Source organism: Papio anubis, chromosome 19 (genome assembly GCF_008728515.1).
Source record: "Papio anubis isolate 15944 chromosome 19, Panubis1.0, whole genome shotgun sequence".
In the NCBI taxonomy this organism is placed as follows: Eukaryota; Metazoa; Chordata; class Mammalia; order Primates; family Cercopithecidae; genus Papio; species Papio anubis.
The window spans coordinates 5,869,305-5,890,061 of record NC_044994.1 but is presented as its reverse complement, the minus strand read 5'-3'; positions in this window follow the sequence as shown (position 1 = coordinate 5,890,061).

Genomic DNA, 20,757 nt, shown 5'->3' with positions numbered 1-20,757 from the left:
TATATAATGAATATATAATATTCATTATATAATTTCGATAATGTACCGAAATTATCATTTTGGTAACTCACACAGCTATGTATATATATTTATATGGATATATGGATATTATATATTATACCATATATGCATATATTACACCATATATAATATCCATCTATAATATATATTATACCATATATAATATCCATATGTAACATATATGTATTTTATAATTAAGTTATGTTGCCACCTTAAAGGTAGCTTACAAACTATCTCCCATACAAAGGTATTTGAACCAGAACACAATTTTTTTTTTACCAGTTCTTTTGGGTAGGCACAACTATTCCTCCAAAGGCTGTGGAATGTATTCCACATTTTTAATTAAGTTCTTACTTGTGCTTTCATTCATTTTATCATTTCAGATCAGTTCAATTGCCTTCAAATCCTGAGCTTATAAGCCTCTGCTAATTGGCATAGCTGGGCATGCAACCTTACGTGTGGAAAAGAGTCACAGGAGGGAATTGAAGCATAGCGGAAGAGGGATCCGCCACTTACGTTAGTCCATTACCCATGGGACAAGGGAGGGCCCTATCTCAGGTGTCAGGTCCCTTTAACTAACACCCCTAACCTCTGCCATTGTTGGAGACAGACACTGGGGTGAGCCAGCATCAGCCAGGCTGTAGCGAATCAGACAAGCACAAGCACCAACAAAGCCTTCATTCACTGCTTCCGGACACTTAGTAGGGGCAAGGGCACATGAAAGGGCAAAAGGGACTGTGGCTATCAAGACAGCTGGGCTCAAGTGTCACACTGAAGCCAAAAAACTTGTACCTGGCACAACCGTAAGGATCAGATAGATGCTGGCTGGGCATCTCTCCCCCACAGAGATGCCACTGTGCTGAGAGGCACCACTGAAGGGCCTTGGGAACTATTAGGTTCCGTGCATGATCTCTGCTCACTATGGCTGGTCAATTCGGGTCTCCAGTTCCTTGGCCACTGGGTGATATTTTAAGAAATGTTTTCAATGTCAAGGAGGAAGAAAAGAGGCTCATTAGAAAGTCAGGGAAGTTGCCCTGAGGTGGCCACATTCTCTGAGCAATGTACCTGAGTAGACAGGATCTAGTCTTCCTGAAATGCATGCTCCCTTCATAATGAAAAAATCCCTCAGATTTTTCTCAGCACTGGTAATTGCTCACATTTCTCCATTAGTGTTTGTGACTTTCTTGTATATGACTTTTGTCTCTTTGGTCCATCACTGTACCTTAAATACCACAAGCAGCACCTGGCCCATAGTTTGCACTCAATCAATACTTGTTGAATGAATGACTGTTTCAAGTGTTGTCATAGGCTCACTCAAATCTCAACAACTCGAATAACACAAATACTGTGTACACCCCAGTTTACAGATGAGAAAACTAACCAGAGAGAAGTTAAATAATATGTCCTGGATCACACATCCAGAGATGGAAGACTCAGAATTCCAACCTGAGTCATCTGTTTACGCCGTATGGATTCTTGATCAATTGTACACTGACTCTCATTATCTTAGAGGGTCAATAGTTTACACTTACTGTACACCAAAACATAACCAAACTTATTCTGTTCCAAATATTTCGTGGCCAGACTGATTTCCCTGCTTCCAGACTGTTCACTGTAAATATCCTGACACACTGAAAAGATTACCTTTAAGATTTGCAGTTCTCTGGCCACCCTTTCAGCTGTCTGTGTCTAAGTCCACCAGCAAAGTTGGAGTTGACCAATCTGAAAAATTAGCCTGCAAAATGCAGCTAGTGACACATCTCAGGATATGGCTATGTTTTCTGTGCTGTGGGGAGTCCTTACCTTCACCTGGATGACCAGCTTGCACTCATAGAGGATGTGTGGTTTCTCTTTCAGTGTCTTTGAATGAGTTCGGCTCTGAAGACAGATGTTCTATCACTACCTCCAGAGAAATAAGTCTCTTCTGTTTGTGCTTACAAGTGGGCTGTGTAGCTAGGGCCTCATGGCTTACCCTCCACTCTATGTTGCAGCTAACGAGCCAAAACCTGACCCTGAAGTACTCACTCAAAGAAAGGGAGAATAGGCCAGTGGCTGTGAGTGCTCCCTCCTGAGCTGATGATGGCTGACAGTAGCTCTTGTAACATGGGCACTTGAATTAGGGGCTGGACTGAGACGGTACAGGCAGCAGAGTGGCTGTAAAACAATGTGATTACTTTCAGCAGTGATAGAATTGGACCATATGAGCTGTAGGTTATAAACTCTATAACCCATTAGTGCTTCTCAGCTTTATCCATTTTCCTTATGAGGGTTGGGTTAGCTTTTTTGTTTTTTTCCTAATGGATTACCTTCACCTTAAGGTTGTCTGTTTTAAAGTTTTATAACTATCTCATTTGCAGTAAACTTCATTTATGTTCCAAGAAGGAGGCTTGGACTTGGAGCAAAATAATCCAAAACAATACTAAAAGTAAGGATTATAATCTACCTCCAGGTCTTTCTTGAGTAATTGTCAGATACAGGCAAAGAAGAACAGGTTATTTTCACCCACAGAATTCATGCACCTCTGAAAACAATATGAACTGAGTAGTAACACCAGCAATAACTATTTGTATTTTGGACATGTTCAATGCATAGAAATTAGAGAAGAGAAATATATTACAATGTAACAATCTATAGCCATTAAAATAAAGTATTCTGTCTAAAAGTTGGCCCTAACTATTCTCCTCTAGCTTTTTTGCATCAACTGCAAAAACATCTAGGAGAATAATTTAGAAAGTGAAGCCAGAGAAGGGCTAGAGTTGATTCAAGACCTTATGAAATAAAATGTACAGAATACAGAGAGAAAGAAACACTTGCACGCTCTAATCAAGATGTAATTATTTGTATATCACAGAGAACGTGAACTCTTGCCATCTTAAAAGTTGCATGTCCAGCTATGCCAATTAAAAAGAAAAATATTAGGTGTGTTTGGGGCACAGGAGCAGTTTTCTAAGGAGGGGTTTATAACTTCATCAGATTCACATAAATGGTTATAATGTGAAGAGTTTATATATAAATAATTGCTGTAGCAGAGGATTGACTCTTTTATACATTGACTTCTGCCTGCTAGTCCTTTAGCCAGGATGCCTGAATGGAATGTTTAGATTGCAGCCGGGCTTCCAACTTCTGGTGAACCAGGGAGATCTGGATCTGGGGTGAATAAGCTACATACCCTGTAGGAGAAACATAACTTCAAATGGGACAACATAAATAAACTTCTCCGGGTGTTGTCAAGTACACAGAAGAAATACATTTAATTGTAGCCTACTGTTGCCCTAAAAAATTTATTTCCCTCACCTGGCGAGCAGGTCACTGTCAGAGATACTCCCAAGCCTCATTCTGAATTCTTCTTCTTTTTTTTTTTTGAGATGGAGTCTCGCTCTGTCACCCAGGCTGGAGTGCAGTGGCGCGATCTCGGCTCACTGCAACCTCCGCTGCCCGAGTTCATGCCATTCTCCTGCCTCAGCCTCCTGAATAGCTGGGACTACAGGCGTATGCCTGTATTTTATTTATATGATACGTCATTCCTCCTCCTCCAAAGGATTTGAAGATGCAAACCTTTGCGTAAGCAGTAGTTTCACTGGGCTTAAAGACAAGGGTAGAGCAAGGATCATAGCTACTTTGAAACTACAAATGTCTATGAGAATCAATTGATGGTGATGAACCCTTGCCGCAGAACAATGCACACTTGCCTCAGGTAGACTGTGTAATTACTGAGGATGGGTTTCTAGATTCTCATGACCCATCAATGTGTTCATGAACCTCATGTTCGGAATCTCTGCTCCAGATGAGGGATTCTCAACCTTGGCACTACGGGCACTTGAGGTTGGAAAACTTTGTTATGGGGCTATCCTATCCATTCTAGGACATTTAACTGCATCCCTGGCCTCTACCTAGCAGATGCCTGTTGCAACCTGTCATCTCATTTGTGATAACCCAAAGCCTCTTCAGACATTGAGACATTTCCTATCCCCAGTTGAGAACCACTGAGCTTCAGAGACCACAGTGGAACTTTATGAAATCACCTCCGAAGTAGAAGGAGGTTCTCATATGCCCCCAATGTGACCAGGCTGTCTAGATTGGAAAGCAGAACAAGAGTCCACATTTGGGTGACATTTTCATATTCATGTCCTCACTGTAGCTTCACAACAACCCAGTAAAATAAGTGACCACAAACGCAGTGAGTAATGTCTTAATCTGTTTGTGCTGCTATTAAAAAATACCTGAGACTGGGTGGCTTACAAAGAACAGAAACTTATTTCTCACAGTTCTGGAGTCTGGGAAATCTAAGATCAAGGAGCCAGCAGGCTCTGTGTCTGGCTGAGGGCCTTCTTGCTGCATTCTCACACAGTAGAGGGATGAATGCTCTCACATGGTAGAAGGCAGACGGGCAGAAAGGGCTTAAGCTAGCTCCCTCCAACCCTTTTAAAAGGCACTAATCCATTCATGAAGGCAGAGCCCTCATGACTTAATCGCTTCTCCCAAAAGTGCCCCACCTCTTAATAGCACTGCAATGGGGTTTAAGTTTCAGCATGAATTTTGGAGGGGACACACATTCAAGACATAACAAGTAGCAAATCCAGGTTAAAGGCAAATCTGCTTCCAAATCCAATGTGCTTTCTAGGAAGTATGGTAAGGTGATTGGACTATAACTGGAAGAGCTGAAGTTTTAGTTAGGGTTCTGGCTCTTAAGCAGTCACACAAGCATTTAAACTGTGACTCAGCTCTGTGTTGCTCAGTGGGAGCCGTGCCTCTGTACGGCAGGAAAAATGCCTCTGCCCGTTTCACGGGAACCTCACAGGAACAGATGAGAGACTGATGAGTGACAGCACTTTAAAGACTACCAAAGCCAGTTCAAATGTAAGGTGTTATTAAATTGAAAAGTATCCATTAGCCTATAAAAATTACATGGACATCAGCACTCTAAAATTGTCTTTATGAATAGAATCTTGAGAAATGATGACACTTGTAGAATATTAAAAACTGAAATGGCTCAGGGATTAGCTGTCACACTTAACATTAATTTCCTCTGAATAGTCCGGTAGAGCAAGCCTATTCAAGACCAGTGATAAGTGTTCCAAAAGGAAGTCACTCTAAGAAGAAATAAAGTAAGCTAACAATAGCTGACTATTCTTTTTTGGTAACTCCCAAGCCCTTCGTTGGATTTTGAGTACAACAATGATGCTGTTGGAGTAGAATAAAAATAACCTGATGTGGATCTATAAAGAAATGTTACATCTTGCTTGTGCTTAAAAATGAAAAGCCCACACGACTCTGTAAAATGGGTTTACACCCAGGTGAACCAGTGGTAGTAGTGAGTTTTGCCTCCTAAGATGGTTGGTTACTGAGCATGCCAATGACAGTCACATCACTGTCAAGGTAATTGGTTATTTCTACAAAACCCTTGGTGGGAGTCAGATGCTGTCACATCTATGGTGAGCTTCCGGGGTGAAGCGGCATGAAGGCCATCATCAGCCATCCAGACATCAGATGTCATCTTCTGCTCCCTCTTCCTAAGGCTGTGGCCTCTCCAGAATGATAATTGGTATCATTCTTACTCAATTACTATTTGGAGCCCACGAGGACAGGAAAACTATGCTCAGCCCCAGAGGTCACTCGCCTGGCTAATTTTTCACTAATTATGTCTTAATTGTATTGTGTTAGGATAGAGGAAAAAAGCATTCTCTTCCAGAGTTTTATGAAGGTCACTGGACTTGATAAAAGTGCAGGGTTACCAGGACTGAGGCTCTTGACAGTGGTCAGCACAGGTGCATCCTACTGGAACCAGTCAAGTAGCAGCACAGCTAAAATCCAGTTTTGCAAAAGATGAAACCTTTTAGTGAGGAAGAAGAACAGCAGATAAGGAGATGCTAAATGAATGAGAATAGGTGTGTCACGGAGTGATGGACGTGCATCACGTTTTCTGACGTGCATAGAAGACAGTACTATGGCACCAGCTTTGGGGAAAAGAAAAAGCTTTATTGCAAGTCAACTGGCAAGGATGCAAAAGTGTAACTGTGAGGGAGACAGGAAGATGCAAGGAGGCATGATTTGATCAGATCATGCAAAGAGGCGGTGACAGGTGCTTGGCTAAGTCCGCACTGCAATGAAACGGGGCTCCTCTGCTTCTTAATTCAGTCCCTGCTCCTTGATCCAAGTTCTTAGGCTTCAACTGTGGTTGACGTTTTTTTTCTGGACAGCACTGAGGTCACAAATTGGGCATACTTGGTTCATCTGGGCAGGCGCAGGTTACCTGACTTGCAACCTGGGATCCCTTACAGGAAAAAACAACTCATTATTTTATTACATTTTATTTTGTTACTGACAAAGTCAAACCAGATTGAACTGGTTCTGCAGTAACAGGTGGACTTGACCCACAGATGGCTACAAAAGTTACAGAAATAATAACAAAACAACCTTGGGTGAGACTAGATTATGAGGCTTATCGAAATGCAGCTGGATAAAGACTAAAAAGGAACCAGTCTGAGCATTGTACAGCCAAGGTGGGCTGGGATGTTATTTAAGACTTAATGACCCGGACTTTGACGCCCGTCCTTCTATCAGAGTAGTTTGAATATATTGTCAGAGCCGTGGAGTCAGAACAAAGGCTGGAGGAGTGAGGTAGCACAGGAGGGTGTAGAGTTTCCACTGAGAGGAACTGATGGCCTCGCCGTCACTCGTCCTGAAAAAGGGCTCTGTACTGGGGCAGAAAATGAGGACTGGGGAAGGACACATTAGGGGGGGAAATGGAGCCTGGAGTTAGTTTGATTTTCTGGTGAGGCGTGAGGATGCTGGGGTGGTGGTGCGGTACTAGCGTCAACGGCTCAAGATAACTTGGGGTTGGGTGGAAGTTATTCTCTCCATTGTTATTCTTCACTGCTATTTTTGAAGCTTCAGTAAAGTCTGATCAAAAGTGTGGCAAGTTAAAATTCTGAGAAAATAAGAACTTCCCCCCGCCCCCCCCACATTATCTTTTGTTGTATTTACCTTCTACCCATGAAAGCAATGATCCCCGCTGCTTCAGGGAAGGACAGACACGCCAAGAATAAAGATATCAATGGAATGTGTGAGTGTCATCTTTTAAACTGATAACCGAGATGCTGAAAGCTGAAGATGTGTCTTGTGAGACAGAGGTTTTTTGAGGCATAGGATGGTTTGTAAGCACCAAAGACTGGGACAACTCATGGCCTAGTTAGACCATTAGGTGTGAGGAATGCATGGTGACATCTCAGCTATGTCCTGCCCAGAAGAAGAAAAAGTTCAAGCAGCTGATGCAAAAAAAATTCCAGAGGGGGCGGGCGCGGTGGCTCATGCTTGTAATCCCCGCATTTTGGGAGGTCGAGGAGGGCAGATCACCTGAGGTCAGGAGTTCGAGACCAGCCTGGCCAACATGGTGAAAACTCATCTCTACTGAAATACAAAAACTCGCTGGGTGTGGTGGCGGGAGCCTGTAATCCCAGCTGCTCAGGAGGCGGAGGCAGGAGAATCACTGAACCCGGAAGGCAGAGGTTGCAGTGAGCAGAGATATGACACTGCATTCCAGACAGAGTGAGACTCCGTCTCAAAAAAAAAAAAAAAGAAAGAAAGAAAAAAAGAAGAATTCTAGGGGGAACATGAGCAGGGCACATACACTAGTGAGTGTCTAAGAAAGGACCCTGCCCTCTGACACCCCTGGATGATGCTCCAGGGGAAGAGGGAATAGCTAACGCCCGAACTGGGGGAATCACGGAAATAAAGCCTGAGAAGGCAGCTCATTTTGAAGTCAAGGGCATCCCCCAGCCAGCCTGCTAACCAAGTGTGGCTTATAGAAACAGCAGCACGGTGTTTGAGAAGACAGGAGCTGAACGTCTACCTCCTCTGTGCTCTGAGTCTCTCCCAGCTCCAGAAGGGTAAGAGTATGGCAGAGTGAATTATTTGCTCAAAATATTTCCTTCCCGTGGAAGCTGTTCCTTTCCCTGGATTCCAGTGATAAGAGCTTCGAGCACACCCATAGCTGACGTGTGGCTGAAGAACAAACCTTTATTATTGTAAGCCATTGAGGTTTTAGCAGGGAGGTTTATGTTGCCTTAGAATAACCTAGCAATAAAAAAGAGGTAATATGCTAAGCCCTCCAAAAGCTTGCCAAGCCCCCATGAGGGACAGCAAAGGACGGGGGGCTTGAGGACACATTCTGGTTATGGACAGGGAGGGCTAAGTGGAAACAGAGGCACCCGAGTAGACCTGAAAACCAAAATGCAGTAGAAACGCAGCAGTTTCACTAGGTGAAGCGCCGTAGCATTCAGTGAAAAAAATGCACAATTGGATGTTACATCGGCAAAGGCTGCAATCCCAAACTGAGCTAGATAATGGATAAATAGATGCTCCTTCCCCCGAATGCCTAGTTGATGCTTAGATTACCCACGCGGAGAGGTCATGAGCAGGGAAAGGAAAACATCCTGAACTTTTTACCCAGAGTAGAGTGAGAAATACTTAGTAACATCGTTTATATTCAATTGGCAGTAACAAGTTTTCTGCAGAAATGGGGGCTCAAGAACTAAGTGCAGTTATAAAGTTTCATGTTTACACACTTGATTTTGTGACTATAAAATTCACATCCTCTAAAATTCACGTCCTCTGGCAGGTGCTGTGCTGTGGGGGATGAAAGGGTGGGGCTTTCTGTTTGCCCATGGCTAACAGAAAGAAGCTGAGAGGAGGGGCCTCCCTCCCTCCTTCCCCCGCTTCCCGTCCCCCCCCCCCCCCCCCCCGCCCCGCCTTAGGCTAGCCAGGGGTTGAAGCGGGGATTCTGTGGGAGGAGGGATGCCTGGCTCACCACAACATGGGGAACACTAGCTGCAGAAGCAGCAGCACCAGGTGGAGCCTACAGCAGGTCCCCAGGGATCCCTCATCCCTGCAGAACACTTTGAGAGACCAATTCCTAGCAATCAACTTGATAGACTGGGGCCCCAGTCACTTGGCTTACATGGTGATGCTCGCTGTAATTAATCCAGGATCTAGGAAGTACCGTGCACTGTGAATATGTAGAAGGTTTGACTTTTCTTGCCATTTACTCAAGTCTTTAAGACATTATAGCACAATTTATTTTTCTGGAACTCAACCTCCATTTCCAGCCCCATACTACTTGATGGCAGAAAATGTAGTCTTGGGCAACTATGGTTTTCTCCAGCATTTCAGGCCCAAAACAACATTTCCTCTGGGCCCACTTTCCCTTTGGGGTGCCGCGTGGCCACAGACATCACTCCAGGTTGAACCCTCTCTGATACATCCCACCAGGCCCTCCACCACAGGACTTCAGCAAGTCCAATGCCCTCTCTTGGCCTATCCCTCTCTGGGGCAGGAAAAGTGTTCCAATGATCCACCTTTCTTAAGGCTCAGAAGACTCAGGGCTGTCCCTGTTGCCTTCATCCAGGGCTGCCCTGCCACAATCTGCACTCTACAGCTCCCCCGGTGGCCCCCATGCAGAAGCGCAGAGAGAGCTAGGGCCCTGACCACTTCCTCCAACCTCCTCCACACAGGGAGCCCAAGGTCCCTCTGCCCAAGGATTCCCAAATCGCACATTCTATTAGTGCCACCCCCATCCGCGTTGGCTCAGTGGGCCACCAGTGCATCACCAAGTCCCTTGTTTCTTTCCCGATGCTTCCCCCACCACTTCAGAGGAGTTTTATTTGGTGGTGAGAGGATGTACAGTAACGTTCTTCCGGAAACTTTCTGTCTTCACCCCACAATACTTGTTTTTAACTTAAAGGCCAAGAATTGGACGACGTTGTCCTCTAGTTCCACTCCTTCCAGCAAATGCCACTGGAGACTATATCCAGGGGCCTGAATGAATGAAATGGGTGAGGGTTATTGTTTAATAGGGACTATATGTTTGGGGCAAAACATCAATGAATACCTCAAAACAACCATCACAAATTTTCTTCCTAGTGACTATTTCTCACCCTAAAGAGGAACAAAGGATCACATTTCTCTCTCTCTCACTCCCCAAACCCTGCAGGAGGTCTGGAGACTGGGCGATGCTTCTCTTCCCTGCACTGGGAGTGGACACCATGCTGACTCTCGTCTCCTTTCCCCACCCCAGGTGGTTAAATGGCACAGGAGCAGGCAGAGTCTCCATGCAGCTAGGCCTGGCAAAGTCTCCATGAGTGGCTCTCAACCCTGACTGCACAGCAGGATCAACTCAAGAGCTTTAAAACTTCTGGGTCCCACCTTAGAACAAGTCATCAGAATTGCAGAGGACAGAGCTCGCACATTTTAGTAAAGCTCCTCCACGTACGTGATTCTGACATACAACTAAGGTTGCGAATCACTGACCAGGAGCAGGGTTCTTCATGTTGGCACTATTACAATTTTGAATCTGGTGATGCCTCGTTGGAGGGGAGGGGCCTGTCCTATGCATGGCAGGATCTTGAGCAGAGTCCCTGGCCTCTACCCAGCTGATGCCATAACATTCCACTAGTTGTGACAATCAAAAATGTCTCCCGATATTGCCAAATGCTCCCTTGAGCATTTCCTGCCCTCCAACTAGGCGGGAAGCCCTAGCTGAGAAAGTGAAAAGCTGGCATTGGCTAAAGAACTAAATGATATTCTCTCAGTTGTCATCTGACCTTTGGGCTTCAAAAGGAGAGATATTTGTTCCCTGAGCCTAAGTTCCTACTGGACCAATGCACCCTCTTGGTTCCTACGTGCCCCTAAGCCTGCTCTACTTTTGTAGTGCAGTGTACAGGGCAGGTTCAGGCCAGAGCTGGGAGGTGTCCCATATTCTAGCTCTGACCTCTCCATTCAAAGCAGTCTTTTTACAAATCCTTGACAGTTCTGAAATCCACCCTGACTTCTGGCCAAACCCACTTTCCCTTTGCACACACAGTTTCTCTCAGAGGGTCTAGACCTTACCCCTTGACCACCAGACTCTAATTCCAATTCTAGGACTTCGACCTGGTCTGCAAGGCAGACATGCACTGCAGAATGATTCTTTGAAACCCCGTAGAGCTCCTGCATGTTCTCAGCCTCGGCACTACTGATGTTTTGGACCAGAAAATTCCTTCATGTGCAGTTTGCATAAAGAGTTGTGGGCTGTTTAGCAGTTTCCCTGGCCTCTATCCACAAGAAGCCAGGAGCAATTCATACTCTTCTCTCTACAGATTGTGAAAACCAAAACTATCTCCGGACATTGCCAAACGTCCCCTGGGGGACAAAAATCACCCCTGACAGAGGACAACTGATGTAGCATATACACTTGTACACAAAGCATAGGCTCAGGCATAGGCTCAGGTATTCAAAAAATGTGGTCATTTTTCCTTCTCTGTAATTCAACCTAAACTTCCTTTGAAGCCCCCATTCTACGTGATAGCTGAAAACAGTCATTTTTAGGCCCTTTCAGTTATGTCAGGTAAAGTCAAGGAAATTCAGTGCTTCTGCCTTCTCAGTTCACATCTTAATAGTTTCTTCTAGAGCCTGGGGCCTGGAGGGAGGGGCGAGGCTGAGGGGCAGCCTTCCCTCTGTGATGGCAAACCCTGGGCCGCATCTCGCCTGTTCATACCTCATCACAGGGCCCATGGGCTCTGCAGCAGCTCCTCAATGTGGCCACAGCATGCCCCCATCCCATCCCCAAGCTCTCTGTTGGTCTTCCTCTGAAAGTTTCCCAACAGAGCCTGGGAACTTTGGGCTGTCCTTGCTGTCCAAGGCCACAGACACTCAGCTGACTGTAACTGGCCTTTCCAACCTGGATTCTCCCTGACACTATCTGCTCACTGCTACCTCCACCTTGGCTGGTGCAGGCGAAGATGCTTGGGACCCTGGTTGCCTTCCCAGAAGCAAGCACAGAGTCCCTCTGTCCTGAAATCATGGGGCCTCGCTGGCCATTCTTTCAGTGCTCTCCCTTCAAGACACCCCATGGGCTAATCTCAGGAGGGAGGGCAAGACACCATGGGGCGGCAGTGGACGTGTCAGGGGGCTTTTTGCTTTTGTGTGTCACCCAGCATCCAAGCCCCCTTCCTATGTGACAACGCTGGCCATTTGGGGAGCTGGTGGAAAGCAGGCCCCCCACCTACCTTGGAATCCTGAGAGGTTAGACGCCTGGGAGTCACCAGCTGGTGGGCCATGACCCTCAGGACTTTCCATCTGCAGCCAGAGTCACAAAATGTCAGTTCCTCCTGCAGCACCTTTCAGTGACATCCACCATCCACCGCAGGCAGCGGGAATACCAGGGGCAAGTTGCTGCAGGCTTGGTGGCCACATTCTAACCAGGCGACTCTGGGAGGGGGCCTTGGCAGGGCTCTCACTATCAGAGTCTCTTGACTGCTCTCCATTTTCCAAATCTGTGTTTCCAGCCTTCCTAATATCCCTCTAATACATGTCTTTTCTCTTTAGGTTAGCCAGACTTCATGTTTGTTATTTGCAGTCAGGGCCCTGATCATGGCAAGCCCCTGTGTCCCACCTTATCCCTTCCTCCCAGGCCGGGGGCTCTTCAGCCATCCAGGAGGGGCTGTGGGAGAGCCAGGCAGCTCTGACAAAACAGATGTTTCCCAAGTGTTCCCATCTTGTCCCTCCGTGAGGGCTGTTTGTTTTGCTTTTCATTTAAAGCCGAGAATTTGATGTATTTCTTTTTGTCTAATTCAACTTTCGTTTACTAAGATGGACCTGCTAAAAGACCTAAATATTAGTAAATCATATAAAGCATGGATGAGCTAAAAGGGTGTGGGTTGGTGTGGGGAATGTGTGCAAGTGTGTGCATGTGTATGTGCATTTGGGGCATATCAAGTAATACTTCTCAAAATAATCTTTCCATATATCATTTAATCCTCACCAAAAGCCCCCAAAGAAAACATTATTACCTTAATAACACAGAAGGTGAAACTGAGGCTCCAAGATACTAACTAACATGCCACAGATCACAAAGGTGGTAGACATTGTATCCAGGGTCCAAGCTCTGACTGTCAGAGTCCAGAGTCTATGGATTTTCTGCCATAGCACATTCCACTGGTTCCCTAGACCAGGACCTTTTCTCTCCAGAAACACTGTCCAGGGAGTGTGTTGGCATCTCTACTGTCTCTTCCTGTCACCATCTGCATCACCAGCCTATAGATCTCACATTAATCCAAGCACTCGCTACTGACACCACCAGAATGGCCAACCCTTGACATCCAGGGAGCAGCTTTGACCACACAGGTGAAGAAGTGGGATCTGGCTCCACAGGGATCAGATGGTCTTCTGTGCTTAGTACCTATAGCTAATTCTATAGACGTATCTTGCAAGGCCCATGCATCAGTTACCAGGATCCTGCACCCATTTTGTAGCCGGAATAATGTCCTAGCTCCCATCAGCAATTGACGGCGCACACAGAGAAGTATGACCAAACCCGGCAGCCATCCATTGTTTAGTCTACCCATTTGGCAACATTTTCTCCTGCAAGAGCAAAAAGACCATCTGAGGTGTGTGTTCAAGTCACTGACACTGAGAAAAATCGTCCCTGTGAAAGCTCTGGGGCGCCCTGAGATTCCACCCATCTGGAGCAAAAGCACCACATTTGCAGATGCCTGTGGTTTGCCTAATTACATTTTCACAAACCCTTGGAAACCATTGAGTGCTTCAGCTGCACCACGCGTGTGGCTTAATGAGGTTTCGGAACCCTATATTATGCAATTGTCACAGGTTATTTGTCAGAAGGCAGCTGCCTTGGAATATAGCAGACTTAAAATTTGGGGTCCCCATATTTTCATGGCAATTCTTTGTAATTACAAAAATACTACATAATTCCAATTACATGCAACAAGTATTTTCAGAGCATTCATTTCAAACACACCTAAGTTTTCAAATTTTTGTGGAAATCCGAGCATTTGTTATTTCTCTTGAGGAACATCCTTGAGGGAGTGAAAAGTAACAGGCACTGTTACTCTTATCCTGAGATCTGAAAAAGAAATAATGGTTTCCTAATATACAAGAGACCTTGAAATGAATTGATCTGTATTGATTTCTTTTCCTTGTAGCTGTATTAACTACTGTATACTCTAATGCTTACCCTTGTCACAAATTGTTTTTATCCTACTCTTTGCATTGATTACTTTTAAAGTGTATTTAATGTAAGCACTATCATCACTTGCTTATTATGGGATTGATGATATCATGAGTGGATTATTCTTGCCCTTTCCTGGTAGGTTATTTCTCTTCCCTTATTTCTCTTTCTGGCTCCTTGCTTTGTAATCCCGCTGTTGCTAATTATGAATTCTCTACACCAACTGGAGCATAACCACAGCCCCTACAGTCCCCGCTTAGGCCTAATAACACTCCTCTTGCCGAGTGGGCCTCCAGTCACCTGGAGCCACCAGGCCTCACTTAGAGCCTGGGCTCAGCCTCTCCAGGTGTCAGGAACTCTCACCCGTAGCAAGTGGGGCCCAGAAAGCAACTTCTATCATGCTTTGTCCAAAGGCCAAATGGCCTGGGGGTTAGCGAAAGCTCATTATTTAGAGAGCTTCTTGATCTTTAGGGGAGGGGTATGTGATTGTCCAAATTCCTTCTTTGTCCTGCCCTAGGGAGAACACAGCCTGCACGCTAGAAAACAATGAAATTAATTTATTATTCATGTGCACTGTACAGAATTTGGAAAATGCAGAAAAATAAACACATACACAAAATATTTGTAACGACGTAAACCAGAGATAAACCCAGGCTTTAACCTCTGTATATACATCTATATATATTTAATGAAAAGGGATTATATCGTTATACTGTTTTGTTGGCTGATTTTTAAAATTAACAACATATTATTCATATTTTCACATGCCATGGAACATTATGCCAGATGACTGCTAAGTAGTATACTGTATAACTATATCATTAGATGTAATACTTAACCAGTCTAACATGGCCTGTTTAGGATGAATTTTTTTACTGTAAATTATGTGTAATATAAAAAGATTTCCAAGGATATTTGTGCATATCTACTTATTTCCTTATTTATCACATAAATATTTTTATAGATCATATTTATACGATAATTTTCTTTTTCTTTTTTTTTTTTTTTTTGAGACAGTCTTGCTCTGTCATCCGGGCTGGAGTGCAGTAGCACGATCTCAGTTCACTGCAAGCTCCACCTCCCAGGTTCACAACATTCTCCTGCCTCAGCCTCCCGAGTAACTGGGACTACAGGTGCCCGCCACCTCGCCCGGCTAACTTTTTGTATTTTTAGTGGAGATGGAGTTTCACCGTGTTAGCCAGGATGGTCTCGATCTCCTGATTTGGTGATCCGCCCACCTTGGCCTCCCAAAGTGCTGGGATTATAGGCGTGAGCCACTGCCCCCGGCCTATACGATAATTTTCTAGAATTGGAATTGCTGCATCAGAAAATAAGTTTTAAAGTGAGGACTGGCTTCTTGACCTGGTTCTACCAGTTCTGCTCCTGGTGGCTAGGTCCTCCTACTGCTATTTTCTGCTACTCACACCACGTTGAGCAGAGTTGTATGGAGGTGCCTTTGGAAACACAGGTTCCAGGTTGCTCACCCCCATTTCTGGAGCTGCAGCCAAAAGGTCTGCATAGCTCATCTTCTCCATGGCAATGCTTAGGAGCAGAGACGTTCATGAACCACCCAAGCTTCCATGGTCCATAACCCTGTTGAGTTAAATATGTACCTGGGGTTTGTTTTAATGTCAGGTATGGTAAGACAGCAGACGCAGAAATGACTGTTGTGAGGAAGGAAGTTTACACTCACAGATCCCCACAGGCATGGGGCATTTTAAGCTCCGCCATGCCGGAAAGACCAGGGATGGTCAGGAAATAAGAGGATGTGGGCACCGTGTGCCTGGGACTTTTACTGGGATTAACGAGGGAAGGAACAAGCGAGGCAGGGTAAGTAAGCTGAGTAAACTTAGTATTGGATACTTTAAATTATTTGAGTGACCCAGTGCTATAAGGGTGGTCCCTAGTTGTCAGGTCCCCCACCCCGGGGTGACAGGGAGCAGGGGGAAGATTGGTTTGGCGTGTGAGAGTTTGATGAAAGGGCTGGTTGGGGATGTGATCTCTAGACTGGTTGGTTTATCAAAAACACGCTCACAGGGGAATTATTTGCTATTTCTAGGAATTGGGTAGCCCTGGAAGGGACAGTCTCTCCAACATCAAAGCCCCAAATGCCAGAGTATCAAGAATACAGAAAATAGAGTTTAACCCTCTATCTACACGGAGCCTCTGCTCAGAACTCCCAAGTCCACTGCACCATTTCCTCTTTGGATGACAGCTTCCTTTGGAAACAGGTATTCACTAGAATTGAATTAGAATTTTGCTAGCCTCTCCTGCCTGATTACAGCTCCTCACTCCCAGAACTCCTAGCAGCTGGCACTAGACTCATCTGCCTGTAACATGCCCCTGAAGCCTCCTGACACCCGGAATGAGTTCCTATCAGAGTCAGCCTCCAGCTTACAGAAGAACAGCTATGACTGCTGAATTTGCTTCTGTGTCGGTTCACCTAACACTAAGCACAAAAAAGCTAAAACACCCAAGATCAAAACAGGTTTCCTTACTTGCAGCACCCTCTATGTAGAGGTCTCCTGGGGGAGAGGCTGAAATTCTTGGCAAGATCCCATTTATGAATTAGCCTGTGGATCTGAAATGCCCTGCATCCATATCTCTTCATTAGTATGGAATCAAATATTGCTTCTAATTATGGAATGAATGTTTTTTAAAAGAGAGAAGAAAATGAGTTTTATCACAATCCTTGTTATTTCTCTTTTGTAGGGAAAATCTAAAATTGGATCAAAAAGAAACAGAACTGTGAGCTTCCGACAGTTCTTCTTGTGATTGGATTACTAAATATTATTATTTCTATTCATAGTTTACATTGCTGCTGATAGAGCTGCTATTACCGGAAAACAAAAACACAACAAAAACCCTTTGAAATCTTCTTCGGCAAATTCTCTCAATAGGTAGGCGTCTTCCTATCTACTCTCAATTCTTTTCTGAGAGGTCGGCTAATTTTACCTTTTAAAATCATTGATATTTAAATCCAGTTTTTTTTTTTTTTAATGTTTATCTACTTGCCAAGAATTGTCCAATCTTTTCTTGAGCACATCAGTAAAAATGTTCTTCTCTATTGTTGAGGCCGCAACTGTTCTCTGTAGCTGGAAATTGCCCCACTGGGGAGATAGGGGTACCCTCCCCTTCATGGGCAGCCCCTGCATTTTATCTTTATGTTTGTGAGCTGTGTTTGTTCCTGCATCACCTGACTCCCCTCCCATCTGTGTGCTGGAGCTCAGGGTTTCCTGTGTAATCAGCCTTCCCAAGTGCCCCAGTGCCCTTCCCGAGCGCGGCAGCCTCGGACCTGGGGGAGACGTCAGTACCATGGCTGCAGGGAGGGTGCTGCTCATCAGCCCTCTCAGAGCTAGCAACTCAAACACTTGCCCCTTCGTGAACAGGCAACAGGTGAGCAGGCCTCAGCAGCCCCAGCAGCCCGTGGGGCCCTGATAGAGCTCTTCTCACTGTTCACTGATGTCTCACTGCGTGCCAGGCTGCCCTGGAGTTTCATTAACGTACGCCACATAGGCACCATTTGTCTTTCCAAGGCCCTAGAAATCTACTGCTTGTTCTGTTCCAGCCCTGCAGGCCAGGCGCTGGGCTGGAGCCATCTCTGTGGCTCCCTTCCCACCACCACATGTAAATCAGAGCATCCAAGGAGCAGCAGAGACCATTTTAAGCAGTCTCTGGAAGCTGGATTTTGATGTAGTAATGTCCTTGTCAGAGATCAGCATCTCTTGTCCTTTTGTACACAGGTGAAAAATTCTAAGAACGGTAGCCCCAAGAAAGCTTTTCTTTCTCCCTGCCCCTGCCAATATTCCCCTGGATGGCTGGTGTTTCTTCTGAGCCCGACGCCGCACACTGGGGCCACCCCTGCGGGCTTGCTCTGTTCCTTTGATGGCCACAGGAATGTAGATTCCTGTCTATTTCAGCTGAGCTCTCTCTACAGACTTTTCTAAACTGTTAAATGCTGAACTCTAGCCAGCATGATGCCGTTTCATTTTGCTTCAGCCCAGACCCAAAATACTAAAGCTCCTACAAAGACATTCAGACTGTGTTTCAGAAAGGAGAGAAATAAATACAAGTTTTAGATCACTTTGCAGGAGTGAAAGTTAGATCTTTGCAAAGTCAGTATTGACCTGTGTTTAGAATGGGTTGAAAGATAAAACAAACTGGATTCGACTACTGAAAATATTACAAAAAGTCTCAGACATGCCATCATTCAGAGTTTCTAAAATGGCAGGGATAGGGCTTTAACAGGATTTCTCCCCACTTTTAAAATGGGTATGGTCATGCCAAAAGGAAAAATGTGAGAGCAGGATCACATCTTCTATCCCATGTGACCGTCTCTTTCTTCACAATTATCTTCATATTTGGCTCTGTGAACACCCACAGCAATCATGTCAGCTGCTTGTTCTGCAGTAAAAAATGTTCTGCATGGGTTTCAGTTGTAAACAGGTCATCCATCTCCCATGTGGTCAGAAACGGGTGTTCTCCCAAATTTGTACAAGGCTTGTTTCTCTGTTTCTGAAAGAATCTACATGCTCAGAGAAATCGCTCTGGCTCATCTGCCGAGTGTATGGAATTGCATGCGCATGGAAATAGAACATATTTTATCCAAGCAGGTAAGTGATATTCAGGGGCCTGTGCCCAGGCAGGAAGGGAGTAGAACGCCCTTCATGGAATTGAGGGTTTGTTGTAACGTTTTGTTTCCTATTCTATGGTTTGGGAAAAAGAGTGGGCAAAAACGGATTACAGGAGGAAGCCTGCTTTTCTGGAGCTCACTTGTTTGTTGCCTTGCAATGCAGAATAACTTTTGTTTGTTTGGGGAAATGGGAACCAAAGACTGGAAACCTGGCTTTTGCAGGCCTCTTTCGAAACATGGAAGGCCTCTTCAACTTCTGAAGGTTTAGGAAGGGACATTCTTGTCTTTATCACCCAACCAACCTGGCCTGTAGGTGTTTTTTGATCTGACATCCTTATTTCTTTATGTTTTGTTTGGACTCTGGGCTCAGTAGTGCTCTGCTGAGGACATTCGTATCCATGTATCCAGGAAGTAGAGCAGTTGCATTTTGAACAAAGGGCTTGAATACAAAACAAAACACATATTTTTGGACAGGTAAGGTGGCTCACACTTGTAATCTCAGCACTTTGAGAGACAGAGGCAGGAGGATCCCTTCACCCCAAGAGTTTCAGACTAGCCTGGACAAAAAAATTTTAAAACATTAGCCAGTTGTGATAGCACATGCCCTGTAGTCCCAGCTACTTGGGAGGCTGAGGTGGGAGGATTGGTTTAGGAGGATTGGGAGGTTGAAGCTGCAGTGAGCTGCGATCGCACCACTGCACTCCAGCCAGGGTGACAGAACGAGACCCTGTTTCAAATACCCCAAAACCACGTATTTTCTAAACCTACGTGGCTGTGATAACCTACTTCATTAGAGCATATTCCGCTTTTCTTTTTTTCCTAATAAGAAATGTGTTGAATACTGGTGTTCTTTTTTATGATTTGTTTAAAAATTTTCAAATTCAACAAATCATTAATATTTAAATAATACACTAAAATTGATGAGATATACTTCGTCAGAAGGTAGGCATGTGACTCCATAAATTTGGTTTTCTCTAGGCATTGAGTGAAGTGCATCATTGCTACTTGGGGAATCACAGTGATTCACATTCTGTGGGAATACGCTTGAGCAGAGGTCCCTCTCTGGCCAGGACATACACAGTATGCCCGGTTAGGGATGCGGGCTCACAGGCTGAGCTTGGAAATGCCCACTTGCTGTGGAGAATGGCAGCTTTGCCTGGCTGAGTACTGAGACCCCATCAAGAAACCAAAGGCAGCTGAAGGCAGGGGCTCACATGTGATTGATGCACAAATTTTAAAGAGGGGTTAAAGAGTTTCAAAATGTTCAGTAATGGATAGGATAGACTATTTCTTTTACGAACTTCCTCATAGCTCCCCATCTCCTTTTCATGTTTCCTGATTCAGTCTAAATTTGGAATGGTATAAAGACAAAAGAGGGAAAGAAAGTATGTCTAATACTTGGATGGTATTTTGACAGTTAATTCTCCACAGATACCTGGGCTGTCCGTCTGGCTTCACTTCACAATATCCTCTGAAGAGCGACTCACCAAGACCATCATTTTACAAGATAACATAGAATGTCTTTTACATCGGAAGAAGGAAATGTCTGTCTCTCAAAGTTGCTTTCTATATGGGCAAAGTAGCTACATCTAGTGTTTGAAGTACCAGACAGGATTAGGACATTAATAACTTTTTATCTATACAAGAGAGAATGTGATTGTGAACAGCTTCACAATGCTTGATTTTCAGCAGTTTAAATGGAATCTAAATTGCATGCAATAAATCAGTGACATCTTTGATTCATTATAGATAATCAAGAGGAACCTCTTCTGTTTATTGGTGCTAACGGATTCAGAGCAAACACCATAATCTATCAAAAGAAGGGAATGGCCGCTAGTTGGGGAGAAGATAGCTTTAGGTAATGGGTCATTGCCACCATATGCCGGGTGCTGCTGGGCGCCAGGAACTTTATTACTTGTTTCACAAGACCCCCATGTGATGGGTAATACAGTCCTCCAAAACACAGACATGAGGCAGAACAACTAGGTTTGAGGCATGTGACTTGGGAAGTAATTTACCTTCTCTGTGCTTCGGTTCCCCATCTGTAAAAGGAAGGTGATAGTAATACATCCATGCTAGGCTTTAATAGAACCTGTCTCAT